Genomic DNA, 17,372 nt, shown 5'->3' with positions numbered 1-17,372 from the left:
CTCTGGTTGGTGCAAAATACACGATCCTGTGAGAACAGATGATTTCCTGCAGGATGACTAGAGTGATGAGCAAGAGGATTGTAGAACCAGCACTATGAAGCTTAGGTTTTAGTAGTTAACATCACCAATCTCCCAAAGGCTAAGCCTCTTATCAGGAAAAAACATCTAGCTATGAGCATCCTGCGTGTTCCTCTGGAAACTGCATGGCTGCAAGGTGAGACTGGAGTGCTGCTGCCTGTGCAGGACAGGCTGTGGTGTGGGGAGCTGCACCTCACAGCTTGCAACCCCTTGCAAGCCTCTACTTATAAAGCTAGCTTTTGGTTTGTTAGTTTGAAATCTAACTATTTTTATTATGAATTATACATTATTGTTGTTATACAATTCTATTTCATTATTTTATTATGCTCAGAGAAATGAAGATTGTTGTTGATCAACCATATGAACAGGTATGAGAATGAGTGATGCTGAAGAGGTACCCTGAAGTGTGGGATGTTGTGATCCCTCATGCATACCTGTGACTTGACAGTTGTGGTCACAGTAAAATGAAGCCCTTGGGAATGTAGAAAATAGACTCATTAGATAACAGTGGAATTTGGGCTCTTTCAGAGAGGACAGGTCAGCACCAGCCACAGGAAGAATGTGCAAGAAGGACTCAAAGTAATGCCAACCCAGCCTTGTCTGTTCAAAAGCAGTGCCTCTACACCAGACTGCACGCTTGGATCCAAAATCAAAGTGGTTGCATTAGAGAAATGCTGCACCCTGTCATGTAAGAACTTGTAGTTTGGACACTGCTTAGCACTGATGAGGCTGCACCACTTACTCCTTTTGAATTATGTTCCCTCAGGGGTGCCCCCACTCTGTTTCAGCACTTTGTGGGGGCAAGTAAGGAGCATGAGATGCACTGCTCTTCAACGTGATGTGCTCCTTGACACTTTCACTGTAATCTCAAGAAGCAATTTTTCTTACAGTCCTGCTTGCTTTAGATATAAGACTGATTGTTTCTGTGGAAATCAGGGTTCCTGAAAAATATAAGCAGGATGAAGCTTTTAATAGAATGAATTTGGATGGAGAAAAAAAGTATCTGGCGTCAATTAGTTTTGACAGAGAATACCACGAATACATAACACCTGCCTACTTCCTTCCCACTTCTGTGGATGTAGAAGAGTCTTATCTTTGTGTTTGATTCTCAAACATTGGCCAACACTTGCTCATCCAGAGGGAACGCCCCTTCTATACAACTCTTTTCATTGACATAGAAGGGCTTGTTTCTGATTTTGGCAGTTGGGTGTAGCACAATGTCAACGTAGTTATGAATGTTACACAAATCTAAATAGAAATAAATAATCTCAGATTTTTTAATGTGAATAAATAGACTAAAGATATGTATTTAGGATTGTGTATTGCATTGCATCACTATGCAGCTTTATAGGCTTTCAGGTAGAGCAACAAGTTGTCATATCCGGGTCTGCATATATCACTCTCTCTTAATCAGCACTGTGGTGTGCAAAGTTGGTAAAAGCATTTATTTAAGATCTTAATATTACTTCTAGAACAACGAAAATTGTTTTAGAGTGCCTGCTGAATTCTAACAGCAGTGAAGTACAAAAGACATCTGCAGCTTACACACAGATCCAGAGCTGTAGGCACATCCCCTGAGAGCACAATGCTGATGCAGCCTCTCTTGGCTTCTTTTGTGAATTCCAGAAATATGCTATAGAAAATCCAAGCTACAGGCTTGAGCTGGTAAAAAGGGTGAAGCTGCACTACTCCTTATAATGAACAGGAGGTTCTATGTCATGAGTCTGGTATATACATTTTTAAAAATGTATTATTTAACCTTAAAGGTCCCAGTGCTGAGGAAAGATGAAAACAGTGGAGTTATACAACACACAAGTATTTTAGGGTATCTTTACTTTAAACCTAGTCTTCCTCTTACTTGTTTAGAGTCATGCAATGTTGCTTAGGTTTGGCTTGGTTTTGGATTTTAGCTGTACAGGAAAGAAATTCAGTTACTTACAAGGGAGAGAACAACTTCTATAATACTTCTGCACCACACGTTTTGTGTTTTATGGACTTACACTTGTTTCTCAGCACGGCATTCCTTTGTCAATAGGGAACATCTAATTCAGCCTTTTTGTTGTTGTTGTTGGTTTGCAACTACAGAGCACTGGCTTGTAATCTCCTCATACCTTACAAGCTGTTTGTCACCAGAGGCAAAGCTGAGGTTTCTCTAGCATGTACAATCAACAGTTGAGCAACGGGGAACGTCTCCCTTGTCGTGCCTTGCATGCCATTAGGTTTGGGGCACTGTTATTTGTTTCCCTCTTGTGAGATAGACATAAATTAGAGTTCCCAAGTATTTACTATGTTTAAGTATCCCATGGCATTTCTTTTCTGAACTGTGTAATTCAGAAGTCAACACCCAATCTTTCTTCATGCCTGCGACAACTGCTGATGTTTGCAAAGCATTGTGCATTGTCATAGCTCTGAACTCTCAGAGCGAGGTGACTGTGGTAGACTGTGGTACAGTGCAGTAACACGGCTGTAGCACAAGGGCCTCCGAAGATGATTGCTGCTTTAGGTGGGCATTATCTCTGCACTGGTTAAAACGTCCTCTCTGCAGCTCTGCTTGGGTCGTGAAGGCACGCCGTTTCAGATCTGGAGTTGGTTTGGCAGTAGGTCAACAAACCCAATACTGATACCATATTTACAGGTAAATCTCAGACCTCTGTAGAGATCACTGATAGACAGCAGGCTCAGACTGTGGTCCAGCCTATCTCATAACTTGAGATATGGTGTTGTTTTTTTCCATTTCTCTTCTCCTTCTTGAAGGACAGTCCCTTAATATTCATAGGGCTTTGCTTCTCCTGTCTTCTGGCCTTACCCTGCTGCTCAGAGCATGGGTTTGGTTCTGGTTCCAACTCTTCTCTCAGAAAGACCCATCCTAGGGAGGAGCCTCACAACTGATGTGTCTAAAGTCCTCCAGTCCTCAATCTAGTCCAAGGGACAGGAAAGTTACTTATCACTGCCTTCTGGGAAGTCAAAATGCCAAGGTTATTTCTCTGACATCAATCATCTGGGATCACAGTATACTGAATTAGTTCAGAAAATGAGTTTAGGGAAAAAATTCAATTGAGCAAATATTTGTGGACTGCATTTTCCATTAGCAGAAAAAAATAAAAAAGTTTTTCTGAAGTGGTACTGTGGTAAGTACCACTGAACACCTGCTGAAAGAGCAGGTCTGTCTTCATTGAGTGTGGTTGACTGGAAGCTCCCAAGAGTAAGCCTGTGAGGATAAATCTCACTATTTCAGTACCTCTCTCGATTATCAGTCATGAACGAATGGTGGTTATGAATTCCTCTGGTGCGCCGCTTCTAGCACTTTTGTGTAATTCTCAGGGCTTTTATAGCTTCCTTATCCATATGTTAAAAACAAGAGTCATTGTGTGGAGGTAAGTGAAATATAAATGCTAAGTATTTGTTAGAATTTTGCAAGGCATTGGCAGATGTGGCAATAGAACATAATCTGGTGACTCTTTTCTCATAGAAAGTCATGCATAATGTTAAAAATCTCCCCATTCCTTTTTCAGCCTTTTATATTTTCATTCAACAAGATGGTGACTATTATGGTAGTTTTAAGTTCAATGAGTTTATACTCTGAAGAGACTAGATTTCCAGGGTGTCTACCGTTAAAAGAAGGCAGATGAATCTATTTTAGATTAAGTGTTTTATGTAGGGGAATGAAATGACTTTTGGAGGTATCCACATTTTTCCAATGACTAGAAATGAATCTCTTGCTGTTGCTGTGGTGGCCAGAGGGTGTTTACACTTGGGAGAATAAGGGAAAGGATGAGAACAAGTAACCAGCTGAAGAGAAATAGGACAACATAACTTATCACATCTCTCACTAAGTCATATAGAAAAATGGAATGTGAACTGAAATTGTGGAAATTAATTACAAGTCAGTAGCTATATCTTACAATTAAAATCCTGGTTTTAAAGTGGATGGTCAACACGTGCTTCCACATAAATGGTCTCCCCAGAGAGTGACCTTCCAGTACCTAAAGGGGGCCTACAGAAAAGCAGGAGAGAGACTCTTTGTCAGTGAGTATAGTAATAGGACAAGGAGTAATGGCTTTAAATTTAAAAAGGGTAGATTTGGATTAGATATTCAGAATAAATTCACTCAGAGGGTGGTGAGCCCCTGGCATAGGCTGCCCAGAGAAGCTGTGGGTGTCCCATCCCTGGAGGTGCTCAAGGCCAGGCTGGATGGGGCTTTGGGCAACCTGGTCTGGTGGGAGGTGTCCCTGCCCATGGCATGGAACTGGGTGATCTTTAAGGTCCCTTCTACCCAAACCATTCCATGATTCTATAAAGCTAGGAGGAGTATTGAAAGAATCTGCTGAAAACTTGCTCTCTTTCTCTCTTCAGCTCTACATTTATCAAATTTACAGGAATTGATCTTACTTTGTTTCATTGCGAAGTATTGGGTTGAATACAGGATACAGAAGGATCTTTTTCTTCTTCTTCAGTGGGAATTAGGGATTTACACAGAAGCTGTATTTTTCCAAATGGAGACAGTTAACCTCAGCACCATCAAGATCGTGTACTTTCTTGTCTGTCTGTATCACCAGAAATGCCAGCTTGCAATAACGTCATTAAACACACAGATCTTTCTTTGAGTTCTTTGATGATATTCATCATGTCCATAAGTGCTTTTTACCTCTTCTTGGCAATTCCTCGGTGTTCTTGTAAACAGTCACTGTTAGATTTAATCAGATTTCAACATCTGCATTAAATGAATGTAAAAGCAGTAGTGTTGAGAAGAAGGACTTTTAACATGAATTAATGATCAAAGAAAGGTGGAATTATTTCAGAGTTTGCTAAGGTACCTGGAACATGTATGTGTTGTCCTCAAATTGCTCCTATGAGTCAGTAGAAAAGACATGTTTAAAGAAATTATCAAAATTGGAAAGAGTTTTGTACTTTCCTTATAAAGCACGTTATATTAAGATTCTGGCAGAGCTTTTTATTTAACTACATTCCTCATGTGGTGCTTCGTTTATTGTCTACACCCATTATCTTTTTTTTTTCTTCCTCCTTCCCTTTTTTGAACTTTTAACTTTTAAACTTTTGTATTTGATGACATTTGTGTTTTGTTTGCTTGTAAAAGCTTTCTTTGATTCCCTGAGCTTCACTGTGGCTTGGTGTTATTAGGATAAAAATTACTTTCACGCATGGGCCCTCCATTCTTTTTTACATCTGAGAATAATACCTGTCTGACAGGGACAACAATACAAAGGCAATTGTTCTCTCTCTTTTGTGACCATTAGGAGAAAGATACACATTTCTAATCTTACGTTTCATTTGGTGATAAACACGGAAAACTTGATATGCTGATTGCTATTGACATTTTTGATTGTTTCTCTTTGTATGAAGGAAAACTCCGTGGGCTAAATGAGGCATGTCTTCAAGCCCTTGCCAGGTGGCTGTCCCTGCTCCGAAGCTAGCTCTGCTGACTAAGTCACTCAGGTTATCTACTCCTGATCTTTTTACATGAAAATGAGCTCAAGTAGCTCTTGTCCCCAGCAATTGCTATTCAAATGACGCTGCCCCCAGACATTTGCATGGAATAGCTGTGGTTAGAAGAGGATGTACAGTCAAGCCTTACTGGGAATTACTCATGAACGAAACCTCTGGGCTCACATCCCACAAACCTTTCCTCCTGTTTGAACAGCAGTCCAATTTCCAGTCCAAGAAATCTTTCCTTCAGAAGTTTTATCATTAAAAAATGCATGAATCACAAAGAGTTTTGACAAATCAGCATTCCCTAAGAGTTGAAATGTCTCGAACACCTCCACCTCTAACCTCCTTTCCCATCTCCTTCGGGTTTTAGGCAATGTTTCAGAAAGGCAGTTGGGTGATCCACTACAGTTTCTCTTGAAATTCACAAAAGACTGAATATACAGCCAGTGAGACACTAGAGTATTACATTGTTCCACCGAGCTTCATGGAGAACATCGTTTTTTCCAATTTCACTTCCAAATTTCTGATTATTCTTATGCATAGTAAGAATACACATGTATTATTCGTTGAACACATGTCAGTGTTTACTGTGCTGGCTTTCTACAAAATATAAATAAATTGTAGAAAGTGTTTTGAATCAAATGTAAGAGAAACAAAATTAATTGAAAGGGCTTAAAGGTGGAGGCTGGTAGAGTGGCCACCTCCTTCTTCAGGGTCCCTGAGATCCGTCACGCTGGTTCTCCTGTGCAATGGTTTCTGTGTTGGGCAAGGCTCAAATTGCACCAGTGAACATGACTGAGTTCCCAGGAAAGGAGGGAGAAATTTCCTGTGAATTTTTCTGGTTTCTGTTTTTGTACTCAAAGGCTGTGGAGTGGTTCCCTGCTTCTCAGAGGCTTTCTCTGTCCTCGTCCTACCACTTCAAGTTTAGCTCCCATCCCGAGCTGGCCCTGTTTGCCCGTGCCTTTGGCTGTGTGCAGCAGTATCGGAGACTGAGCAGGTACTTCTCAGAGGCACGAGCTATGTGACTTGGCACCAGATGAAGGCTGTGCCAGCTGCAGTGCGTGACACACTAAATAAAATTTCTCTGCTGTCAGGCAGGAAAGTATTATTTACTGTAATGACCGAAAGCGTCCCCCATTTTGTTTCTCATGCATTTTTGGCACAGTGCTTCGTATGCAACTACATTTGGAAAATAAGAGTTCCCAGCAAGTTCACATATTCCTCCTGTAATCCTAGACACAGTGTGATCTTATGTGTTATTATTTGGCTTAAGAGCAGCTGAGGTGATGCAATGCTCTGTAAGGCAGTTCTTACTTCCAAGATCTACCTAATGAAAGAGAATACAAGAAAGGAATTTTAAAAAATGAATTTATTTTCAAAAGCCTAGACCTTGAAAAGCTTCCTTCACAAGTGTAAAACAGAAGGAATACTCTGTACAACACTTTCCTGTCTGTGGGAATGACAGGTGTGTGTTTTATCTTTAAATAGCAGTTAATCTAGTCTTTGCTTACACACCTAAGCACAGGGAGGATTATTCCATAGGTAAGTTGCTCAGATGGTTTCTTATTTTCTTTGTCACTGAAAGAAACTTGGCTACGTGGGTATCTGTGTCTCCTGTTGTTCGCAAGGCTAGCTGCATATCTGAGGAGGAAAACAGGAAAGAAAGAGTACGTGTACTCTTCAGAAAGGAAAATGCAGAGTAGCTACTGGGGTTGGAGACGTGGGAATATGTTGACCATATCCAAAATGGAAGCAAGAGCTGAGATGCACTGGGAAGCCTGGCTACTTTTGAACAGTCTGAAAAAATGGGCATGGGGAACTGGGTCAAATAACTCAGTCCAAGAGGGCGGTAACATGACTGGGAATAGCAAAAGTAGCACGTTTTCCTTGTAAGAAGGAACAAAATAGCGATCATAGCTGATACAGGTATCTCGTAGTACAAGGCCTCAGAATAATTTACAGGGTAAGAATTATTAACGTATAGAATGTGATAGAAAAGGAAGTCAAATGGAGGTAGGTTGTGCTGAACCACAACTTTTTTTGGACACAAAAAACAAAAGCTGTTTATCTTCTAGGCCTGCTGAATTCCTTATCTGGCTTCTTGTGAAATTTTGAGTATATTCCCAAAAGGAAAGAAAAATCTTTCAATCTGGAGGAAAAGTGGGACACAGATGAAGAGCTATCTGATTGACGTATGTCAGTCAGTACTGACAGGGTTCAGTGTGTCATACCAAAAAAACGAGGGCTATATGTAGTGGACTATAGCACTATGAATCAGTCTAACCATGAAAATGTAAAGTGCAGAAAGGGTGGGTAGCAAGAATATCAGCAGTAAACTATTTGCATTAGCTGGAGAAGTAAGTCTAGGTGGAGTATCTTATCAGGACAATAATTGCAATGTGCCGTCTTTGTGTAGCACCGGCAGAAGCATCTTCCAACCGCTAGCAACTCCCCTGTAGCTCTAACGCCACAGGTTAAATTAAAATTTAACTATGAATACCTAGCCAAGGCTAACATTCCTTCACTGAGGCTTGTTCCCATCTGACAGAGCTAATGCTGTGGCAAAAGTGGCCTTAGCATCCAGATTGTCCTAAAACAAGAGAAAAAAAAATAAAGAAAAAATGGAGCTGTATCTTGCAAACATTTCTAGCAATCCCTGTGATTAAAAATATGCGTTTTCTTATCTGTGAGTGGCTCTACTATATTACCAGGATCTATGGAACAGACAAAGCAGCAGCACGTCTGCACCTCAGCATCTCCAGATCTGAGAACTGTCTTTCCTTCTGGCAAGCTGTAAACTCTTTGGGGAGGATGAGCTCTGCACGTCTCTCCCTGACTGCTAGAGCTGCTGACCATCAGCTCTGTGTGTGTGGCAACAAATTGCAGCACAGCTGGACCTGCTGCTGGCCGTGGGTGAGGAGCAGCTTACACATTAACAGCTGCAACCTTCCTGGGAACACCCGAGCCATCGTCCTCCTTCCCTCCCTTGGTGCAGGCACGACCTTGCGAATAACTACTCAACTGTCAGATGCACATTTATGGGGCTTAATGGCCTTATTGTGCCGTTCCCCAGCCCTGCCAGCTCTTCCTCATTGCCAAGATGTGAATCCCCTGGTTGTTCTCAGAGGGTGGTCCCAACTGCGGGTGCTTGCAGGAGGCAGTGTCTGTGGAGGGGACGGGAGGCACTGGTCACAAACCCTGTGCTGGGGCTTGTGTTGGTGATTTTAGGGCATCAGTTGAGGTCTGTCTGCTCCTGGCTGTAATGGGTTCAGCTCTGCCACCAGAAGCAGAGCACTGCAGGTGACTGTGGTCAGGCTGAGCTGGGATGGCGTGTCACAGGGTTGGGAGCAGGTGTTTGGTGAGGAGATGCATTGGTGGTGGTGTTCACAGTCCAGCTCAAAGCGGAGCATCAAAGCCAGGCCTGTGGCTATGGCAGGAAGGTTTCTACCCTTTTCTTAGATCTTGGTTAACCCCAAACTTTGTTTCCAATGGCAGTAGTGCAAGCTGGGGTGCAGCGGGCAGCCTTGACCTACCCCAAAATCAGAGGGAGCTGCTCCATGTTCGATGCTACCCAATGCTGTCACCTGGCCGAGAGGTGGCACATTTTGACCAGCTCAGTAGAAACTTTTTCAGCTTTCTCACATTGGCCACTTGAATGTTCCTGTGCTTACTGGCATGGACAGAGCTGGCACTAAGCCCCTTCTTTCAAGAGAGCACTTTCAAGCACAGGCAGTTCTCAGAAGTGGTTGTTTAAAAGACGTTTCCCTGGGCTCCCCTTCAAAAAATAATTTTAAACTCAGGACCATCCAAAATCTAGGAAGTTTAAGATAAAGATTGCAAAATAGGGAAGTGTTGGTATGTCACTTATAGTGTGACGTCTGCCACAGGTAGCATTAATTTGTCCTTCATCGGGAGTTTCTCTCAGCCAGTTTTATCTCTCTTAATCTCACATCTTCAGCGTGCTGTAGCAGATTAATTCCCTTTAATGTGAAATGCGCTCTACAGACATCAGATATTATTATATTAGTATCAGACACATTTAGCCTTATGTATTTTCTTTACAGAATACATCAGAGATGCTGGAAACTGTTCTGTATGCCTCCTCGACAGATCACGCTGGCTTTGCATTAAATACCATTTATGGGCTGCTTTAATCCTCAGAGTGCCAAATGCTAGCTGAATCTGTCTACATAGTGAATACTACACCTATTAGAAAGGGGTGGGTTTAATGCAACAGGAAGCAATGCCTTTACAGAGGAAACATCAGTAAGTCGATAGAAGAAACACAGTAATGTGCTTGATTCCAAATAAATGGTTTGCACGAGCTATATCTTCTGCCCCGTTCTACCCCTTGTTGTTGTCGCTGTTAATCTGCATCATTTTCTACTGTGCAGGAGTGCTTCATTTTGCAGGTAAGTGCATGAGATGCATCATAGACGTGAAAGACCATCTGCAGCTGGTAACAACATTTACATGAGCTACTTCTGTGAGTAAAAGCGGAGAAAAGGGGACTGGGTCTAGTCTTGTACATTTGGCACATGCAGTCACATTATAAACTCCACTGGAAACCTCGACAGTTCTCTCTGTTCCCATTTTCCTGCATTTGTCTGAATGCTTGTACTTCCTACTTATTTTTTTTTTTTTAAGAGAAATACCCCTGTGTTTCCCAAGATACCACATTCCCTACAGCCTTCATCTAGAAAGGGCAGCTGAATTTTTCCTGGTTCTCTGCGTAGCTGTCAGGGTGTGCACCAAACACCTCTACAGGACCAGGGACTTTCCCCTTCTCTGCAGCACCTCTGGGGCTGCCTCCTGGCACAGCAAGCTCAGAGGCAGCTCCTTCCTACCACAGCAGCAGCACTGCTGGTCCCCGAGCACCTTGGACAGGCTCTGGTCGTGGTGCCCCACTGGCCTTACTGCAGCTAGGAGTCCCGGTCATGAGTCCTGACACTGTGCTTCAGGGAAAGGAATAACTGCAAACATACTGATTACATCCGGTAGGAGCTTCAGTATGTGGAAACATCATCCAATAATCACTCCAAAACGTCTGTTTTGAAATATCTCCAAATATTATAACACCTATATTTCATCCTCTTTTATTCAAGAACGTTTTTCAAATAAAGAAGCTCTACGGATGTTTTTAAACTCGTACAATGATGAAATGAAAGGCTGATGTCGTATGTGGCATGTGTGGTGACTAACTTCAAGGTAAGAAGGAGAGAAGACATAAATCATATTTCTCATAACCATTAACAGTTTATGAGGCATTTGGAGACCAAGCTGATAAATAAATAGCAGGCCAATCCGATCAGAGCGTGGGGATCAAGGACAGCACATAACATATTTGTAAATGGGCTTTACATAATTTATGGAAATTAGCATAAAGTTACAGTTTTACAACTCTGTAAGTGTTGGGTTACCCATCATCTGTAACAGAGAAGCCTGTTTAAATCTTAATATATGCAAAATGACATTTGTTACCTTCAGGTTAAAAAAAAGAAGTCCTTCCAGAACAATTAGGAAGCAATTCTTGTCTTCTCACCGCAGTAATTTATGCTTGTTTCTCAAACACAGAAACACTTATTTTTCAAGTTAGGGAAGTCTCATTTTTGAGTTATTGTCACGTTATTGATACTGCAATGATTTTAAAGGAGGTGCGTTAGCTGAGTAATGGATTATTAAGGTTATGCTCATACTGAGTGATAGAGATACTTAGCAAGACTCAAATCATCAGTTCAGTTACATCATGTTATACCAAGAAATTTATGCTCATCAATAACCAGAAGACTAGGGCTTAAGTTTGGCTTCTGAAGAGACTACAGAGAGCAGCCAAACTCTATACCCAGAGGTTTACCAATTGGTCTGTTTTAGAGATATAAAATTGTGTTTTCCTATGCAGAGGAATTGCTCAATTTAATAGTTAACAACATCCGCCCTTTGCAGCGAGAAGGTTGCCTCTGGTTTTATACTACTTCTTTTGGCTTGAGTGACAAGCCAAAGTTTGCATTAGGAAAAAATGTTAATGATGGAGTCAGATATCCTTGACGTATCTCCGTGTATTTACCAGAAATGCTCAGATTCCTGTTTCATAAATTCAGCTTAACAACAGATCAGGGAATATTTTGTTTTGATTTCGTTTTTAACTTCCTTGGTTACTTCTTCCTGCCTCACTGCTCAAAGTCTCTCTCTGCCAGCATCGAGCCCAAAGTTCAGAGATTTATTCGATACCTTGAAGTTCTCCTTTGCGTGTCCCTGTGTTAATGGAAGCCTTCCTTTGGAAAAGCAAACATTGCTCTCATTACTCCTATAATACCCCTTCAAAAAGCCAAAAATATTTTGTGTGAAAGGGTGAACTAGTCTATAAGGTGTCTTACAAATATATAGGCAAATGTATGTAAGTTCCTCTAAGTCAGTAAGAACTGCAACAAGTACCGTGTTTGTGGTAGATCTTTATTTGCAAAGGTTTACAAGAAGCTATACCACTAACAGAGATAGTTGGGCATCTTATCCCAGTGAGGTCACTCATTGCATGCATCTTAAAGATGGGCACCTGAAGTCTATGGAAAGTCTGTGAGGGAAGGGAAGGGAAGGGAAGGGAAGGGAAGGGAAGGGAAGGGAAGGGAAGGGAAGGGAAGGGAAGGGAAGGGAAGGGAAGGGAAGGGAAGGGAAGGGAAGGGAAGGGAAGGGAAGGGAAGGGAAGGGAAGGGAAGGGAAGGGAAGGGAAGGGAAGGGAAGGGAAGGGAAGGGAAGGGAAGGGAAGGGAAGGGAAGGGAAGGGAAGGGAAGGGAAGGGCTGCCATTACATATCTCTGTATATAGTTTGTTGTGAAGGCTGAGGACCGACATCCAATTTAAACAACAAGGAGACAGGTTTGGTTCCTGTGTCATGCAGAGTATTGTCTTTACTAGACTAAAATCCTCCAAAACTACCTGCAGTTTTTATAGGCGATGGCAGGATTGGATTAAAATAGTGTATGGGGAATAGGTGCAATTGGGAGAAGTTGCTATGAGAGAAGGAAAACATTTTTCTGATGTGTGGCACAGAAAAGTCTTCTAATTACAAGATCCTACAACTATGCAGCAAAACTAGTTTGTTGAATGCAGTAAGAAAATTACTGTAGCACTTACTCCTGAGAAATCCATCCTTGCACTGAGTTCTTTGAAAAACTTGACCTGAGGTCCATTAGTGATTATTACAACAGAAATATTAGCTGATAGTCACAAACTATTCATGTTCAGGAACTATATTTTAAGGAACGTTACTCAGATAGAGTATTTATTGGATACCAGAGAGTTTAATTTTACTGTTAATTATACAGGTTTCACTTAAAAATACATACAAAATTGGATACATTGGATAGTTAAGTTGTATGAAAAGTAAGTTTAAAGAAAAGAGATTCTCTTGCCTTATGGCAACAGGTCACCTTCAGTAACTCAACCAGAGCTGAGTTGTCTAAAAACCATCTCAGGGACAAACATTTTGAAAGGAGATACTGCCAAGGACTTTGCAATAAGTAAAAAAACATTGTCACTGATAAAAAATAATAAAAAAATAAATAAATCAATTTCTAAACTGGAATTTAAGGTGCTTAATACTGTATTTGAAATGTGCAATTCCAATACAGAATTAGTACCTTTTGAAAGAGTAGCATCTTTGTGGAAGAATATTTACTTTAACAAAAATCCTCATGCTAAGGTGCTCTCAAATCAACCTTTTAGGCAGAGGTCATTTAGGTAGAAGACAAATAAGCATGGCCATGGTAAGTGGCAAGCTGCCTGTGAGTGGCACGTGGAGGCCAGCCGGCCGGCCAGCAGAAGTGGACAGGCTGGGAATGTGAGATGAGTCTCCTCGGCAGTGTAAACACGCTGGGCTGGCTGCCTGGTAATTATGCTGGCTCATCCTGCTACCCGCAACACCACGTCCAGTGTCAGCCAAGGGTTAACAAATTGTGTAGGAAGAAAACAATGGATTTCAAAAAAAAGAAAAAAGAAAAGAGTCTTTGAACTGTCTTTGAATAATAAAGGAGCTAACAATACCTACTTTCCCGAAGCACTTTGAGATCTGTAAATTAAGGTTTACATAAGAGTGTAAATATTATTATTTATTTAAGAGCTCTCACATTTCCCTTCACTTCTTCTCTTCTTCCTCCTCCCCATTACTTGTTGGCTGGGAAGATGCTATTTGCATTCATTAATATGTGTCCAAAATGGGAGGCAACAGGAGGATGTGGGATACAAGATTGGCTGAGAGAGTGAGCAGGAGGGGGAAAGAGAGGGGGACGTGGGGTGGGGGTGAGAGTATAAAAAGGGTAAGGAAAGGTTAGCAGGAGGGGAATAATATTGGGTTTCTTTTGTGATTAAAAATTTCTTACCCTAAAGAACTCAGCAGATCTTTGTTCTGGAGTTTTTCTGTTTATTTTTTTTAATGTGCATTTCTCAATTTTTTAATTAAATTTTCAAGACAAACGGTAACAGTTCAGAACTGCTATGATATTTTTTAATGTATCTGGGTTTTAGTTTTCAAAGTGGTTGATACAATTAATATTTTAACATTCTGACTGAAATCAAATTCAAGCTTGTGCTGGTGCTGTTTTGCACAAGCCATATTTCTGTCTGTATCATTTTGTCTGTTGTTGTGCTTCTCTGGAGAGGGTAGGATGTATTTAGGGTCTCCAACAAGAATAAAAACAATTGTTATTTCTGCCCTTGGTGGAAAAACAGCTATCATGGAGGATGTGAACAACAAACCCACTAGCCTGTCTCCCAAGGATGCGTTTGTACCGACTAAAATATTTGAAGCATGTTGTAATGAGAAGAAACTGGTTCTATAGTGAAGGGTCTGCTCAATTATTACAAAACCAGGTCCCTCTTTCCTTTCAGACTCATCACTTTGTCTAAAATTGTTGGCCATATTAGTCCTTCATAAAAACTGTCCTGTATTGAAACACTTCTTTTCCTTTTTTTGTATGAAGCCTCTTCTGTAGTTTTTCTCTTTGTGACTCCTTCACTTTGCATTTTATTTCTCCCTCCCATTCCTGGCACTGACTCTGTTGACTGCTACCTCTTTATGACTTTACTCATTACTCAGCTCCTGAAGTATGTTAACTACAATAACTCCATTAGTGCTTTTGCATATCATTAATGTGAGAGACAATGAACTGCACGGTATTGTAATGAAGAATCTTGTGATAGGATTCAGCTTCTTTATACATTCAATCAGGTGGTTTCTTATTGCTGTCAAAGCAGCCTTGTAAGTTCTTTACTATTTCTTACTACGGTAGAAACTTTGAGCAAAAATGGATGTCCTCAGGTTGCATTGCACCTATGGCCACCAGATGATTTCCTGGTAGGCACTGAAGTTTTAAAGACAAATTTACACTTCCTAATGGAATATGAATGAGGTAATCAACTAAAAAAAAAAAAAAAAAAAAAAAAGTTTGCATTCTTTTCATAAATCAAGACATCCTTTGTAATGCCAGGAACAGAGCCTGTTACAAATATTGATTACTAGAAAATACCCAGCTGTACTTCAATGTGGAATTTAATAATCACAGTGAATATCTGACTGGGCTTTTTCATTAATAAACTGCATTGTTAAAATGTTTACATGTTGAACTTTTCAGACAATAAAGAAAGCCAGAGCTTAAGCTCTTGCAAGTAGCTGCGCAATGCAAGAAGGTGCTCTTCAGCTGAGTAGGGGCAAGTCCTTACCCAAACAGATGTTCTGGCTGTACTTCACATTGAAATCAGCACTGATCTCTGTCTTCATTGGTCAGTGCTTTGTGGTTTTACGTATCTGCAAGAGGAAAGGCTAATTCAAACTAGCGCAGCTTTGTTCCTTGTTTCTGAACAGATTAAAATGGACAATGTTGTTTCCTAATGCCTGTCCTCTTCAGCAGAGCCACATAGTGGTTTTCTAGTTTCCCAGCATCCTGAATACCCAGTGAATGTTTAGCAATGCATTCTTTGGATCTGTAGAATACTGAAAATCAGATTCAACTGTAAGAGAAATGCTTTTTGTCCTGATCTCAGCTGAGAGCCTTGCCCATTCCTGCTGCCCTTTGGAAGAGCCAACTGAAAGAGACAGCCCAGTTGGGTGCATGTTACTGGTAGTGGAAACACCCCAGCTGCTCTGACACCTTTGCAGGACAGATGGCCATTTCTGCTACCTACCTTAACTTACGTGGATTTGAGTTGTGACTTAGGTGCACTTGGTTTGCTGTACCAGGGCTTGGTTCTTGAATCTGAACGGGGTTGACACCTTCCAGCAAGCCTCCCGTTTGTGTGAGCAGGCCACGAGGGAACCTGTAGCACAGATGCCTGTTATGCAGACGTGTTTCTCTCCTGTGTTATAGCTTCTTGCAACATATAACAGGGCCTGGACAGAGTTCAGCTCTCACGGGATTTGCACATGCCAGGAATTTTTTCTCTTTCTGTGTTTGAGACATTTTCTGTGCAACCCAGAACTGTCTCATGTGGGCTTTAGGCTGATACATAGACTGATCCCAGGTACTGTGGAGTAATCCAGCACCTTTGTGACAGGAAATTCGCTTGCTTGTTTTATTTTATTATGTGTTCCCTATTCAGGAATATTTTCTGACATTATGTCAGTTGTTTCAAAGCAAACCCTAAAGGGGGGAGAAAGGAGCGTTGGGTTAGTCTTCCTCAGTAGCATCTTCTCTTGAATCTGTTCCTGAAGCACGTAAAGTTAGTGCACTGGGCTATAGCCTGGTGTCTTGGGAAGTTTCAGCCTCTTCTCTGATCCTGAACAAGGGAAAGGCTTCTGGGATAACTAAGACCCACCTTCATCCCTTGCAGCTGCTTATGGAGGCTGTTCCACAATGACTATAGAAAATCTGCCCCGGACTGCCAAACACAGCCTCTAGATTGCCTGCCTCTCCATAAGTGGCTGTGTTCTTCTTTCCAAAAGTATTTTTGGGGGAACACAATGGGTCTGATCCCTGCCTAAAGCATGAGCGTGGTCAGTGCATTGGACTGTGCTTAGCAAATAGACTGAAGAGCGTCGGAATAAAAATGCTGTCGGAGACGTCACCATGCACCGGCCGAGCCCCAGCTGGGCACCTCGTCACTGCTCACCGTCAGAGCCGGGTTTCACAAACAGTGACTCAGGATTTAATAAACCACAACTCACAGAAACACAAAGTTTTCCCAGTTAAAAGCTTCGTCTGACTTTCGACATGCAGGGCATCACTTAGAACCGGATATTTTTGAAGGTGATGTTAAAGTACATTTCCATTAAGGAAAATGAGCCTGAGCAAATGGACCTTGGGGCTGTTTCCTATCCCTTCTTTCCTCTTTAGGCTGTTTTCAGGTCTCCTTGTCTCCATCATCACCCCTAGTCAGGGCCATGGTGGCGGTTGGCTTTACACCAGCAGGTCCATGTCAGGAGCTCGGTGGTTCTGCAGATGGAGCTGTGGAGGCTCCACAACCAGCACTCATTAAACATCTCTGACACTGATGCAGGTGGAGACCTAGTTCTGGCTCCCAGCACCACAGGCTGCATGTCTCTACCAGGTTGAAAGGTACAAGAAGCAAGAGTTTTATTTTTCTCACTGAGCTATAAGTCACTAGGTCACAGGGAGATATGGCTGTGAACACGCAGATGAAGCAGATCTGCTGATCAAATTGCTGTTTTACAGCTTATTTTCCTGGTCGCCTGTTGAGACAGTAAAAATTCAAAAGGTGTCAAATGCAGCCCTTCAAGCTCCCCGTTAAAATTACCAGTAAAACAGGTAGTGATGCCAGTGACTTCTGTGCCTAATCTGTAATAGCTTACCGTATTTATTGGATAACATACCCCTTTATCATAGTCTTCTTCCTTGATAG

Source organism: Aythya marila (genome assembly GCF_965140915.1).
Source record: "Aythya marila genome assembly, chromosome: 4".
In the NCBI taxonomy this organism is placed as follows: Eukaryota; Metazoa; Chordata; class Aves; order Anseriformes; family Anatidae; genus Aythya; species Aythya marila.
Note: the sequence above shows the minus strand (reverse complement) of the source record.